This window comes from Artibeus jamaicensis, unplaced genomic scaffold (assembly GCF_021234435.1).
Source record: "Artibeus jamaicensis isolate MK-2021 breed Jamaican fruit bat unplaced genomic scaffold, CSHL_Jam_final contig_457, whole genome shotgun sequence".
NCBI classification, from domain to species: Eukaryota; Metazoa; Chordata; class Mammalia; order Chiroptera; family Phyllostomidae; genus Artibeus; species Artibeus jamaicensis.
The window spans coordinates 921,358-936,849 of record NW_026521840.1 but is presented as its reverse complement, the minus strand read 5'-3'; the positions used below and the strand labels follow the sequence as shown (position 1 = coordinate 936,849).

Below are 15,492 nucleotides of genomic sequence, written 5' to 3'. Positions count from 1 at the left end.
GCCCTAATCTTTCACCTTGCTGACTTTAAGGATCTATGCATCATAAAGTTAAAGCTAAGGCAAAGTTACCAAATGCCTTCTACATTGTTGAAAGTGTGTCTCAGTGTGCACACAAAGTCCCTTGGCCAAAGGTTGGACATTCATTGGTTTGTAGCATAGAAATTCTTTGTTGAGCCATTAGCTGATAACTTAGCTATTCCAAACAGATGACTCAGTGATCACACATCACAGTGAATACAGACTTTGTGGGAATACTGCAGAAGTCATTAAATAACTCGCCCTGGATGATGTGGCTCAGTGGATTGAGCGCCAGCCTGCAAACCAAAAGGTTGCTGATTTGATTCCCCATCAGAGCACACGCCTGGGTTGCAGGCCAGGTACCCAGTTGGTGGAGTGTGAGAGGCAACCAGTAGGTGTTCTAGTATCTCTAACACATATCCCTCTTTCTACCCCCTTCCCATCTCTCTAAAAATTAATAAGTAAAAACTTTAAAAAAGAAGTCATTAAATAACTACAATAAATCCTGGGGAGAGGAGGGAATCTGATTTCCAGAGTTGCCACATTGCATTATTTAAAATGTCCCATTTTCAACAAAAAAGATGAGACATGAAAAGAAACAAAAGGCATAGGCCAGGTGGGGTCCACAGTATGATAAAATACAAGGTGCTCTGCTTGTATCTCCCCTTAGCAACAATAATTTGACAGTTATTCATGAACAAAAGTGCTCTGTGGGAGCTGTGGGATCCAGATAGGAGACTGTGAAAATCTGGTGGAGCCCAAGACCAGTGGGGACCATTTGGAGAAGGCAGGTCCAATCCAAGTGGCTGACTCACTAACCATGGTCCAGCTACAAACTTGGAAACAGCTCCATCACTGGCCTTCAGAAATAAAGGAGAGATGAAGACACTCCCAGATAAAAGCTGAGGGAGTTTATCACAGGAAGACCTGCCTTACAAGAAATACATAGTGAGTTCTTCAAGTTGGAATGAAAGACCACTAAGTAACAAATGAAAACATATAAAAGGATAAAACTTACTTGTGAAATTAAATATGTAGTCAAATTCAGAATATTCTAATACTATAATGGTGGTACATAAATCACTTTTTATTTCTAGTATAAAAGTTAAAAGTCAAATAGTGTTAAAATTAACTATAGTTATAATAATTTGTTAAAGGATGTGCAAAGTAAAAAGATGTAAAATGTGACATCACTAACATAAAATGTGGGTAGAGGAGACTGAAATGTGCACAGTTTCTGTATGTGGTTGAAGTTAACCTGTTATCAGCTTAAAATACACTGTATCAAATATAAGATAGAGATAAGATGCAATCACCTCCGCTCAGGCTTACCAGATAATCAAAACTGGACATTATATTCAGTAATAAATGGGGCTACTAATTAACTTCCCTGCCCTGGCAGGACAGCAAGCCAGAGCCCAGAGACTGTGACAGCTTGTTATTTTGGAGCCTGAATCAGGCCCGAGTGTTCACTGAATTCCCTGGTCAGATGAGATCACTGGTGTTGCTCTTGTTTGGGGAAACAATTGACTGTGCTCTCTGTTCAAGCGATACTGTTCATATGACTGTTGAGTGGGCTACACAGCTTACTGTGTTCTAATTAGGTCCCCTGGTTGGACAGGCTGACGACTGTATTTAGCAATAAGCAAGGACCATTAATTAGATTGCCTGTCTGGTCACAGCAGGACAGGCGGTTCCAAAAACTGGTAAAGCTCTTTGTTGTTTTAATTGAAGCCGACCTGCACACCAAGTTCCCTGGGTCTTGGCTCAACAGGCCCATTGGTTTTGCTCTGTGAACTATCAGCTCTATCTGCCTTTCTCTTGGCTCAAGTGCCTCTGGGCTGCATAGGAGTTCTCTCCGGCACTTACCAGATGGGGTCGGAAGACTCTCTTCACAGCAGCTGGGGCTATGTCTCAGCCCCCTTGCCTGGAAGGGGAGGCGGGGTACTCCAGGCTACTCTGGATTTCCCAAATATGCTTTCCAGTTGGGAGGGGCTAGGACCAACCCTCAGCCTTGAATGTGAATTAATCCCCCTGTCTGTATATAGCAAGGAAGCCTTCATGCCCGGTGATGGCTTTGCTTTGGGTAATCAGTTTTGCCCACACATCTCAGCTTAAATGCCACTAGGCCAAACAGCTTCTAGTTGTCACCAGCATTTCTGGTCAAATGGACTGAAAAGCATTCTCTACAGCAAGTGGTGCTATGACTCAGCACCTTGCCTGGGCATGACCAAACCAGTCTCTAGTGATGGAAAATCAGGTGTATCTGCACCCCACCAAGTTCTGTGGTCAGAGTATGTCCACTGTTTTAGTTCTATAGATGAGCAAAGCTGCTGGTGGAACTGCTACAAGCTGTCACAGTCAGATTCCCAGTGGCTGGGTTCTGTAGATCCCCCTGCAATCCCTGTAGTGTAAGATCAGAGTGGAGGCTCCCACAAAGCAACCCATAAAGGCTGGGGGAAATGGCTTGCTCCCACCACCCCACCCCCAGGTTCTCTTTTCCACTGGGGGAACCAGAAGCTCTGTGTGGTGTTGCACTGCCCTGGGGGAGGAGCAATGCAGTGAAAATGTAGGTGCTTCTTACCCTTCTAATGGAGTATGTCTCGGTCTCAGAGGTACAGGTGGGTGCTTCAGCCTCACCCCCATGGTCTAGGATTCTCTCAGTGGAGTCTTATTCTTGAATAGATATTAGCTGTTCTTGTGAGGGAGCGTGAAGTCAGGTATTACCTATGTCGCCTGGTTGGTGACATCATTCTGAGCTTCAATTTTAACATCTGTGAAAATTGAACAGATGTAGGGACAATACTTTCTGGTCATAATAAAGATTAAATAAGACAATAAATGCAATGTACTTTGTAAATTACAGATCAGTTTACAAGTCCAATAAATATATATGAAGTACTTGCTATAGACCAGGCATTAATTGAGATACAGTGATATACAAATAGTCCCTGACCTCAAACAGTTTATAAAATTAATGACCCATTCTACACAGCATGGTATAGTGGAAAGAACACAGACACTGTTAGTCAGACACCTATGTTCAAGTCTTAGCTCTGCTACTTCTCAGCCAAGGAATCCTTTTTTTTTAAAAAGGTTCTTTTTAAAAATCTCACAAATATTTTACATTTTAGTTCCCTGATGTTAGGCAGAAACAATACTTGCAAAAAATGTACTATAAAAATATATTTTGTGTGGATAAATGATACTAACTATAATAATAAAACCATCTTTATTATGAAAGTTAGGTAGCAAATGGAATATTTGCAGATCATCTACAGTACACCAAGCTGGTACCATGTCTTTTTTAAAAGATTTTATTTATTTATGTTTTTAGAGAGAAGGTAAGGGAGGGAGAAAGAGGGGGAGAGAAACATCAGTGTGCAAGAGAATCACTGATCGGTTGCCTCCCATATGCGCCCTGACTGTGGACTGACCCTGCAACCCAGGCGTGTGCCCTGACCAGAATCAAACCAGTGACCTTTTGCTTCATGGACAAAGCCCAACCACTGAGCCACATGTGCCAGGGCTGTCACCATGTCTTGACCTAAAAGCAGTAGTTGCAGATGTTAGTATGGACACCGTATATTCAATTGTTGTTTTTTTTTTTACAAAAAGCTTTATTGAGATATAAGTGACATACTATACAATTAATCCATTTAAAGCATTCAATTATATAGGTTTTGGTATATTTACAGACACATCAGCAACCTTCACCAGTCAGTTTTAGAGCATTTCATCACTTCAAAAGGAAACCCCACGTGTGTATGGATTGAAAGACTTAATATTGTGAAGATGTCAATACTACTCAAAATGACCTACAGATTTATTTCAAGCCCTATTAAAGTCCCAATGGCAATTTTTGCAGAGATAGAAAAATACACCTTAAAATTCATATAGAACTTCAAGGTACTGCAAATAGCCAAAGCAATCTTGACAAAAAAAAAAAGCTGGAGGTCTCACACTTCCATATTTCAAAACCTATTACAAAGGTCCAGCAATGAAAACAGTATGGTACTGACATAGAGACAGACAGAACAATGGGATACAATAAAAAGTCTGTAAATTAAGCATCATATATATGGTCAAATTATTTTCCACAAGGGTGCCAAGACCATTCAATGGGGACAAGGCAGTTCTTCCATGAAATGGTATTGGGCAAACGGGATATTCACACAGAACAGAACACATTTGTATACTTAGTTTATGACATACACAAAAATTAGCTCAAATGGACATAAATGTAAGAGCAAACACTATAAAATTCTTAGAAGAAAACACAGGGGAAAGCTTCATGACATTGGTCTTGGCAGTGATTTCTTAGATATGACACCAAAAGCACAGACAACAAAAGTAAAAAATAGATAAACTACATTAAACTTAAAAACTTCAGAGCATCAGAGGATACAATCAACAGAGTGAAAAGGCAATGTAGACAATCAGAGAAAATACTTGCAAAACATATATTTGAAAAGGGTTTAATAGCCAGAATATGTAAAGAATTATAGAAATGTCATAAAAACAACACAGTTAAAAAATGGACAAAAGTTGTGAATAGACATTTTTCCATTAAAGACATACAAAGTACTAATAAGCACATGAAAATATTCTCAACAGCACCAATCAAGGAAATGCAAATTAAATGCACAATGAGATATCACCTCACACTCTTAGGATGGCTACTATAAAAAGCAACCAGAATATAAGTATTGGCAAGGATGTGGAGAAATTGGAACCCTTGTGCACTGTTTCTTGGACTGTAAAATGGTGCAGCCACCATGGAAAACAGTATGAAGTCTCCTAAAAAAATAAAAAATAGAATTACTATATGATCCATCAATTCCACTTTTGGGGATATACCCCAAAGAACTGAAAGCAGGGTCTCAAACATATTTTTGTACACCCATGTTCATTTCAGCATACAATAGCCAAGAGATGGAAGCAACCCAAGTGTCCATCAACGGATGAATAAAGAAAATAATTGTGGTATATATACCACAATGAATATTCAGCCTTACAAAGGAAGAAAATTCTTTTGGCTGGAGTGGGGGAGAATGGTGGAGGAAAATACAGACAACTGTAATTGAATAACAATAAAATAATTTTTTACAAAAGGAAGAAAGTTCTGACATTTTCTACAACATGGATAAACCTTAAGGACATGATGCTAAGTGAAATAAGCCAGCCACACACACAAAAATACTGTCTGATTCCACTTCTATGAGATATCTGAAGGAAACAGACTCTTAGAATCAAAAAGTAGAATGGTAGTTGCCAGGCACTGGGGGAAGGAAGATAGGGATATTACTGTTTAATGGATATAGAGCTTCAGTTTTGCAAGATAAAAATCTAGAGAGCTGTTGCACAATGTGTTTGTAGGTAACCATATTGTACTGTCTATCTAAAATAGGGTAAAATTATAAACTTTATGTTTCATAAAAAAATAAATCAATATTTCCAATGCATGTGGCTTGCTATCGCAGAATGAGGAGATAGTCTGTTCAAACTAAAAAATGGTTAAGATGGTAAATTTTATGTTATGTGACTTTAAACCAAACTAAAAATAAAAAAAAAGCAGTACTCCAAAACCTTTAGCATTCACACACCTATCCTCACATCCCTACCCCTGACCCTAAGCAATCACTAATTTACTTTCTGTCTCCTCTTCTGGATTTTGAAACAAATGGAATCATTGTATGTGGTCATTTGTAACTGGCTTCTTTTACTTACCACAGTATTTTCAAGATTCATCCATGGTGTAGCATGTATCAATACTTCATTCTTTTCATGGTTAAATAATATTTCATTGCATGGTCTGCATCCATTAATCTACTGATGTACATGGGTGGTTACCATGTACTGGCTATTTAAAATAATGCTTCTGTAAATATTCACCTCTAAGTGCCAGTGTGAACATGTTTCCATTTCTCTTGGGTATAAATGTATGAGCAGAATTGCAGAGTTATGAGGCAGTTCTATGTTTCATCACACTAGAAACAACCACACTGTCTTAAAAAGTGGTTGCACACCATCAGTGTATGAGGGTTCTTCTGATTCCTCCACATCTTCGCCAACACTTGTTTATTATCTGACTTTTCTTAGTTTAGCCAATCATTGTATGTATAAATATCTCATTGTGGTTTTGAGGTGCATTTCCCTGATGACTAATGATGCTGAACATTTTTTCATGTGCTTTTGGCCATTTGTATGTCTTCTTTAGAGAAATATCTATTCAGATCCATGGTCCATTTTTACATTGGGTTGTATTTATTACTTATTTGTAGGAGTTCTTTATATATTATTTTAAATAAAAGTTCATTGTCATATATATGATTTTCAAATATTTTCTCCCATTCTATGCATTGGTTATCTTTTCATTTTATTGATAGATTATTCTGAAGCACAAAACTTTTTTACTTTGATGCAGTTAAATCTATTTATTGTCTTTTGTTTCTTGTGCATTTGTGTCATTGTCAAAACTCCTACATCATGAAGGTTTATCCTTATGTTTTCTTCTAAGGATTTTTAAATGTTTTACTCTTACCTTTATGTTTTTAATCCATTTTGAGTTCATTTTTGTCTATGGTATGAGGCAAGGACCCAATTTAATTTTGTTGTACATAATTATCCAGTTGTGCCTGTACCATTTTTTGAAGACTAATTTTCTTCAATAAATGGTCTTGGCAACCCTGCCACAGATCAGTTGGCCACAAATGTATGGACTTATTTTTGGACACTCAATTCTATTACATTTATCTATATGCATAACCTTTTGCCAGTAACATAGGCTTTTTTTCATAAAAATCTATTTATTTTTCTTTTTTTTTCAGTGAATTTATTGGGATGGCATTGGTTAACAAAACCTTACAGGTTTAAATGTACAACTCAATGAAACATCATCTGCACATGGCATGTGCACCTATCCCCTGAAGCAAAGTCTCTTTCCATTCCCATTTACCCCTTTGCCCACTTCCACCTCCCCTACCTCCTTACCCTGTGGCTATCACCATATTGCTGTCCATGTCTATGTGTCATATATACATATTTTTTGCTTAATCCCTTCACCTTTTTTATCCCAGCCTAACCCCTCTCCCCTCTAACAGCTGTCAGTCTGTTCTATGTATCTATGCTTCTGTTTCTATTTTGTTTGTTAAAATATTTTGTTGATTAGATTCCACATATGAGATCATATGGTATGTCTTGCTCTGACTAGCTTATCTCACTTAGCATAATAGTCTCCAGGTCTATCCACACTGTTGCAAAAGGTAAGATTTCCTTCTTTTTATGGCTGCATAGTATCCTATTGCATAAATGTACCACAGCTTTCTTATCCACTCATCTACTGATGGGCACTTGGGCTGTTTCCAGATCTTGGCTATTATAAACAACACTGCTATGAATATAGAGGTGCATAAATTCTCTCAAATTAGTGTCTCAGCATTCTTAGAATATATTCCCATAAGTGGACTCACTGGATCAAAAGGCAGTTCCATTTCTGATTTTTTGAGAAAACTCCATACTCTTTTCCACAGTGGCTACACCAGTCTGCACTCCCACCCACAGTGCACTAGGGTTGTCTTTTCTCCACAACCTTACCAGCACTTGTTGTTTATTGATTTGTTGATGATGGCCATTCTGGCAGGCGTGAGGTGGTATCTCTTTCTGCTTTTAATTTGCATTTCTCTAATGATTAGTGACATTTAGCATTTTTTCAAATGTCTATTGGCTACCTGTATGTCCTCTTTGGAGAAGTATCTATTCAGATCCTTTCCCCATTTTTTCATTGGGTTATTTGCTTTCTTGGTGTTGAGTTACAAAAGTTCTTTATATATTTTGGAAATTAACTCCTTACCAAGATGTATCATTGGTGAATATGTTTTCCCATTCAGTGGGTCCCTTTTTTATTTTGTTGATCGTTTCTTTTGTTGTGCAAAAGCTTTTTAGTTTGATGTAATCCCATATGTTTATATTTTCCTTTATCTCCCTTGCCCTAGGAGACATATCAGCGAAATTTTTCCTATGAGAGGATATCTGAAATTTTACTGCCTATATTTTCTTGTAGGATTTTTATGCTTTCTCAACTTACATTTAGGTCTGTTATCCATTTTGAATTTATTCTGGTGTACAGTATAAGATGGTGGTCTAGTTTCATTTTTTTGTATGTACCTGTCCAATTTTCCCAACACAATTTTTTGAATAGACTGTCTTTATTGTATGCTCTAGCCTCTTTAGTCAAATATTAATTGACCATATAGGTGTGGGTTGATTTCTGGGCTCTCTGTTCTGTTCCCTTCTACATAACTAACTGCTTTTCTCTTGCTGCTTTTAAGATTCTCTCTTTGTCTTTAACCTTTGGCATTTAATTATGATGTATCTTGGTGTGGGCCTCTTTGGGTTCATCTTATTTGGGATTCTCTGTGCTTCCTGGACTTGCATATCTTTTTCCCTTCACCATGTTAGGGAAGTTTTCTGTCATTATTTCTTCAAATACAGCAGTCAATTCATTTTGGAACTCGTGATGAGTGCCAAAACTGACAAGTACCAAATGATGGAGCATTTTCTTTTGCAGGGCGGAGTTGTGAATCACACAAGTTCTAGCGAGTGCAACAAGTCCCAAGCAAGCACTGAGTGCTGAAACTTTTTTTCTCTCTTCAAAATGCAACGAGTACAGAGTCTGATAAGTTCTGAATCTGACAAGTACTGAGGTATATGACTGTATGTTCTTCATCCCTTGCTCTCTCTTTTCCTTCTGGTACCCCTATGATGCAGATGTTACACTTCATGTTGTCCCAAAGTTCTCTTAAATTACCCTCATTCCCTTTAATTCCTTTTGCTTTTTGCTGCTCTGATTGAGCATTTTTTTCTACCTAAGCTTCCATGTTGCTGATTTGATCCTGTGCTTCATCTAACCTACTTTTTATTCTTCCCAGTTTATTCTTTTTTTTTCCTCTCAGTTTATTCTTGATGTCAGATATGGTATTCTTCCTTTGTGACTGGTTGTTTTTCATGGTTTCTATGTTCTTTTTTTATGCTGTTACAGTTCTCACTAAGTTCCATGAGCATCCTTATAACCATTACTTTGAACTCCATATCTGATAGATTGCTTGCTTTCATTTCATTTAGCTTTTTTTCTGGAGATTTCTCCTGTTCTTTCATTTGGGCCACATTTCTTTGTCTCCTCATTTTGTCTGTCTCTTTGTATTTTTTCTCTGTATTAGATAGATCTGCTAGGACTCCCAGTCTTTGTGGGGTGCCTTTATTTGTAGGTGTCCTTTGGGACCCAGTGGTGCAATCTCCTGGATCTCCTGAGCTGGATGCTCTAGGAATGTCCCTTGTGTAGGTTGTGCGGGCCCTCCTGTTGTAACTGAGTCTTGATTGCTGTTGGCCTGTTCATGCATGGGATCAACCCTCAGGCTGGCTGACTCTGAGGCTCAACCCCAATCATAGCATATAAGCGCTATGCAGGTGCAGTGCTGACTCGGCTTTTTCTGCAAATCCTTGGTTATAAGACTCCTCCTCAGTTTATCTCCTTTGATTAAAGGGTTTCTGAGGTCAGTGCTTGATATTTGTTCTCACTATAACAGGCCTCATGTAAGCTGTCTAACCCCTAGTTCCCTTCAGTAAGGTCCTGACCTACAGTCTCAGCTATATTTTCATTAGATCTACAAATATCCTCCCAATTCTCTTTCCTAACCTCCACTCTTCTTGAGAGCACCCTGAGGTTTAAACTTCTCACTTTGTAGCAAATTTAGGGAAACTTTAGGAACCATATATTTTCTGGCAAAATCTCTGTGCCAAGGCTCGAGCTAGTGGTAGGGGCAATGGGAAATGCTTCTCTGAATGACATCACTCTAGTAGCTCAGTTCTTGTGGGGCAGGAGAAGCAGTTTGACGTCCTCTTGGCTTGCCTCTTCTGGAGTGGAACCACTGCCTCGTGAGCTGGGGGAAGGACTATAGGAGCCTGAGTATTCTCAGTGCACCGTGTCCAAAGTGAAGCTCCGGTTCCCTTAGTGGGGCTTGGTCTCCACCTCTTCAGGAGCTGCCCCCCCCCCCATCTATTGCACTTGCCTACAACTTAGGATCAACAACAGGTAGCTAGGGCAGTATGAGAAACACTGAGATCCTGCTCTTCCAAGGAAGAAAGCCCTCTGGCTGGGAAATGAAGGAAAGGGATCCCTGAGTTCTTGGCTGTTACAGTTTTGAGTAGTTTCTGCCTCACTAAGCTGGGAGTGTCAACACAGAACAAGCTCAAACTGGTCCTATTTTGTTTCTAACAAGATATTGAGTTGCTTTTCAGAGATAACACTCCCAAACTGCAAATCATGAAGGTGAAACATGCACGGAGGAGAGAATTTTGACCTCCAGTTGCAACTGGAAACAAAGTTTTACCCCTCTCCCCACGGAACGAAAGGACCAGTCCGTTATCAGAACTTGAACACTGGAACCTTCTCAGATACAAAGGGTCAGTTGTACAGGAAGCTTGGATACTGAAGTCCCTCCACCATATCTTGACATAAATAACCATGTTTCAAATATCTCCAATCAAAAGTGCCCTGCCAACATTTCTGCATACCAGACTGTTCCACCAAAGACCTTAAAACTTGCTCTAAACTCTGGACTGGGGAGACAGATTTGACTCTTGTCTCCTTTTTTTTAAGAAAGATTTTATTTATTTATTTTGGACAGAGGGGAAGGGAGAGAGAGAGGGAAACATTACTGTGTGGTTGCCTCTTGTGTGCCCCCCACTGGGGAGCTGGCCCACAACCTAGGCATGTGCCCTGACTGGGAATCAAATGGGCAGCCATTTGGTTCATAGGCCGGCACTCAATCCACTGAGCCACACCAGCCAGGGCCATCTTTTTGTCAGTCGACTTAGCAATAAAAGCCTTTTCTTTTCTCAAAAGCTGGTGACATGGTATTAGCTCCTATGTGCATGGGGCAGTGGGCCTTTGCTCAGTATCAGGAATGGAAAAGTAAGAGAGCAGCTTGATTCCAATACCACAGACTCACTTTTCTTAATGCATTTTCATAGATTCTTTTGAATACATGTTTCTTGACTTTATGCCTGCTCTTAGGACCATTTCCAGAGGCTTTAAATGGTTGTTTTTGAAAAGTTTTCACCAGTTTCACTGGAAAAGTCAGCAGAGTTCCTCGTGCTGTTATCTCAGAAGCTGATCCCCTGTACATTCAATCCTGCTTACATTTAATAAAGTGGCTGATTTCTTAGATATCTTGAGCCCATGCTGAAGTGTTCAACAGAATTCCTGCACCATCTATTCTTTTACACCTCAACAACAAATTATATCCAATGCACTTGCCTTATAATGAAAATTATATTTTTCATGCAACAGAAGGTAACTCTTACAGCTAATAATTTGGACCTACAATTGATTTCATTTTGTGTGTGAAGGTTAAGAGCTGTCCTCCTTTTAATGATAAAAAAATGCCAAAATAATTGCAGAAAACTTGAAAGCAGGCTTACATCTCAAAGTTATCTAGTGAGGGGCAGAGGTATATTAGAACCCAGGTGTCTAGATGCTCAGGCTTATGGCCTTTGTAGTTGAATATAATGCCTGTCAAACAGCAATGAACAGACTGTGGATGCTTCAGTGTTTATAAAACATTTTAATCTATATTATCTCATGTAATCTTCACAGCAACCCTGGAAGGGAGCATGGGAAGTATACTATTATTTTCACTTCACAGGTGAGGAAACTATAATTCAAATCGACAATACAGAGGAAAAATAACTTACATGGTTATTTTTATCTATATTATCTTATGTAATATTCATAAGACCCTAGAATATGGTCTGAGTCGTACACTAATATTTTCACATTATAGATGAGAAATTCAATTCGAATATCCAATATAGAGGTAAAATGACTTACATGGGTATCTGACTCAAACCTCCTGTTCTTTCCATCATACCAGGCTTCAAATGAGCTTCCCCAGTTGGAACACAAACCCTTAACCTTGAGGCAAAGAATCACACATTCTAATAATGATGTCAACATTAATTCAGAGACATAAAATAAACTAGGAAACTTAACACCATATTCTCACCTCAGACCCTGTGACTTCTGACCTGAAGTTTGCCTCTTATTTCTTTCCATCTTCCCCCTGATTGATAGTCCAGACTTTTTTATGTCTTCTTTGTTACACAAAAGTAGAGTCAGTCAGGTAGTTGCAGCAGTGAGAGATGGTGTCATTTCAGAAATAATACTCTGGGCTTCTTGATGATCCCTACTGGAGCTACCTCATGGTCTCCAAGCCCTTATTCTTCCTGGAGAACCAGAACATTAAGATAAACCATAGTCAGTAAAAACATCTTGAGAACCAGCATATTTTCTCTGAAATGTCAGACAACAAAAAAACTGTATAAATACACCATGAAGGAAGAAAGCACCTTGAACCTAATCAGTTAAATACATTTCTCACTCTTATCACACTTTGCTATGCAATGGTAATACCTAATTTGTAAATTAAAAAAAACAACTACAAATGCTTTGGTGAAAAATAATCCACACAATCACATATACATGGATTCTTCCATTTCCCTAACTCCAGAGCTGATGTATTCTGACCCATATATAGACCTTGGTTCAAAGTTTTACTCTGCCACTTGCTAGTTGTGTGACCTGTAGCTTTAGGCTCCCCGTCTGTAAATGGGAATAATATGACTTATTTACATCAAAGTGCTCTTATGAGAAAAACATGAGACCATGTATATGAGCCAGCACATTGACTAGAACACAGTGAACACTCAGTAGATGTTCTTTGTTTTCCTTTCCTTTTACAGTTACAGTAAGGAAATTACTATGTTTTGCCATGTATAATGAGCATTTTTTTGCCCAAATTTTTGAGGGAAAAAATAAGGCTGTGCATTATATGTGGGTATAATGACTACAGGCCATGGGTTTGATAATCCCATGTATAATGTGCAGAAAAATGTGGGTGTACCTTATACACAGCAAAATATGGTAGTAACCATGAAGCTCTCAGAGAACAATTCAGTCTGTTCCATGGTATTGATGCTATCTATGTAAGAAAAAGTTCAGAAAAGACAGAACAATGAGAGGATTACAATGATTAAGGAAGTCTTCCTAAAGAAGGTAAGACTAGAGTTTGGCCTTAAGGTATGGATACCATTTGGATGAATAGTCCAGTGTATGTCAAAATCCTCTCTGAGCACTAAGATACAATACAATGGGCCAGGGTGCCCCATTATTTAAATGAAATAATAGTAATCTCTTCTCAATTTTTGAAGCAATTAAGATAACATTTTCTCAATTTGACATTTCCCCTTCTACACATTTCTTTCATTCTTTGATACTTGCTATAGCTTCTCCAAATTAAAATATACAATGAGATTAATACATTTAGCACAATCATACCTATTTATGTTTAATACAGTTACTTTGTGATAGTCCACAAAGAGAATCATGACCTCGGCGCTCTGCCACCTGAACACATTTGAGACTCACAGAGATGGGCAGAAAACATGAATCAAATGGGGAAACAGCATAAAGATAGCATAAAAAAGCATTAGATAGTACAGTAAGCAGACCCATCTGGAATGGACAGTGTGTATTATAGATTAATAGAAAATAATACTTATGTAATAATAAGGTATAGTACTATCCTGAATATAGTAATTTACAATTTGCAAAGAGCTTACACATATCAGGGTTTATTCCCTTAACAACTTCGAGACACGAAAAGGGCAGGTAATAGTGTTATCATTAATACCAACAGCTTCTAACTGTTGAGCATTCTCTATGTGACAGACATCATTGCTAGATGCTTTACCTGTATTACCTTCCATGTTCATAATAACCCTGCAATATAGGTGTTATCTTAATTTTACAGTTGAGTAAACGAAAGCTTAGAGAGGTTGCCCAACACCATACACCTAGTAAAGAGAAGATTCTTAAATCTGAACCTCAGGTCTGTCTGATACCAGCTTCATTATGCTAATCTAACAGCATGAAAAGAAATAAAAGTGGTGAAAAGGGAGAGAGCAGTAGTAAGTGCATGACACTGTAGCTTACCTAAAATAACCCTAAGGTTGTGTCTTCCACAAAATAAACTAAAGTAATTTTAAGCCTATTCTGTAACAATAGCAAAAGACCCCAGTTTGAAGGCCCAGTTGCCACACTGAAGTACTTTGGGGGTACTGGGTTCATTTTAGAATTCAAGTTCTAGAATAATGTATCCAACTTGAAATAAGAGAAATAAAAAGTCTTCTAGATTGACATTATTCACCATTGATTTGTTCTTCCTGCCTGTGGGGACAAACCAACACAAGCTCTCTATGTAATAGAGATGTGTAAAGCCACCCACAGGGTGAAGTGTGAGGAGTCTTCATGACTGGCTCCCTACCGAGGTATTGCCCTTCTGTAAGGAGAGGTCCAGAGGTTGCCAAAGCCAGGCATCAGCACCAAGGCCTGCCTTGGAGCCCCATCCTCTCTTGAAAGGGTGAAACATTCAGGATATTCATTTAGAAGGAACAAATCATTTCACCTGTGGCTCATCAATACCCTTCATGGAGGAGATAAATGCTGACACTTGATTTTAGACTAAAGACAAGGCAGCAACTGTTTTTGCCCCAGAAAGGATGAAATCTGTTACAGAATTTTGGCCCTTATGATAGGGAAGCTTTGTTACTCCTTCCCTACTACAGGTATACTTGAAACCCAGGAGACGGTAAAAGGCTCCTGAGAAGCCTGAAAGGATGACACTTGGTTTAGAAATTAAAGCTCATTTAACTTTACTCCTAGGAAGAGTTCTTCCATCTTGTGCTTAAAGTCAAATAACTCATATTGTGATTAAAATAACTTTTTTTCAATGTAAAAAACTATAAATATTAGTTTCAGGGGTACACTTGAGTGATCAGACAGTATATAACTTAGTAAGCAATCACCCTGATAAATCTCATACCCATCTGACACCATACATACATGCTAGGATATTATTGACTATATTGCCTATGCTATACTTTACATCCCCATGACTATTTTGTAACAACTAATTTGTACTTCTTAATCCTTTCACTTTTTTACATCACGTAATATTGTATGTCAAATTTACTAGTGGAAAAGTAAAAACATGATTTTTTAAAGTATGAATAAACACCCTTGAAACTATTTGATTTTGGAGAAAATTGCACGTTTTACCAAAACCAAGGAAGACTGATACTGCTTTTACTTATTGAGAAAATTCTGGGTTAAAACACTCAAAAACAAAGTAAAATAAAAACACATAAAGGTTCTACATTATCTTCATAGACATATCTTCTATGAATCTACGTAAGATTCTCCCAGCAGGGGTGTCCAACCTTCGGCCCATGGGCCACATGCACCTCAGGATGGCTATGAACGTGGTCCAACACAAAATCATAAATGTACTTAAAACATTATGATATTTACTTTTGTGATTACATGTCACAATGTATTTAATGTGTGGCCCAAGA

General features: G+C 38.3%; 1 protein-coding gene across 6 annotated transcripts in view; it reads right to left on the bottom strand.

The window, feature by feature from the left end:
* ZC3H12B (zinc finger CCCH-type containing 12B) overlaps positions 1–15,492 on the bottom strand; it is a 101,675-nt gene that overhangs the window by 34,702 nt on the left and 51,481 nt on the right. For 5 of the 6 annotated variants that reach the window (XM_037135169.2, XM_053666517.1, XM_037135168.2 and 2 more), the window contains exons 4-5: positions 12,084–12,303; positions 2,603–2,792 (exon numbers count right to left, since the gene is read on the bottom strand). The gene's annotated coding sequence lies outside the window, so the exon portion shown is untranslated. Of the gene's footprint in view, positions 1–2,602; positions 2,793–11,908; positions 11,953–12,083; positions 12,304–15,492 lie in introns of those variants that run through there. The other variant, XM_053666518.1, reaches the window with a different exon arrangement.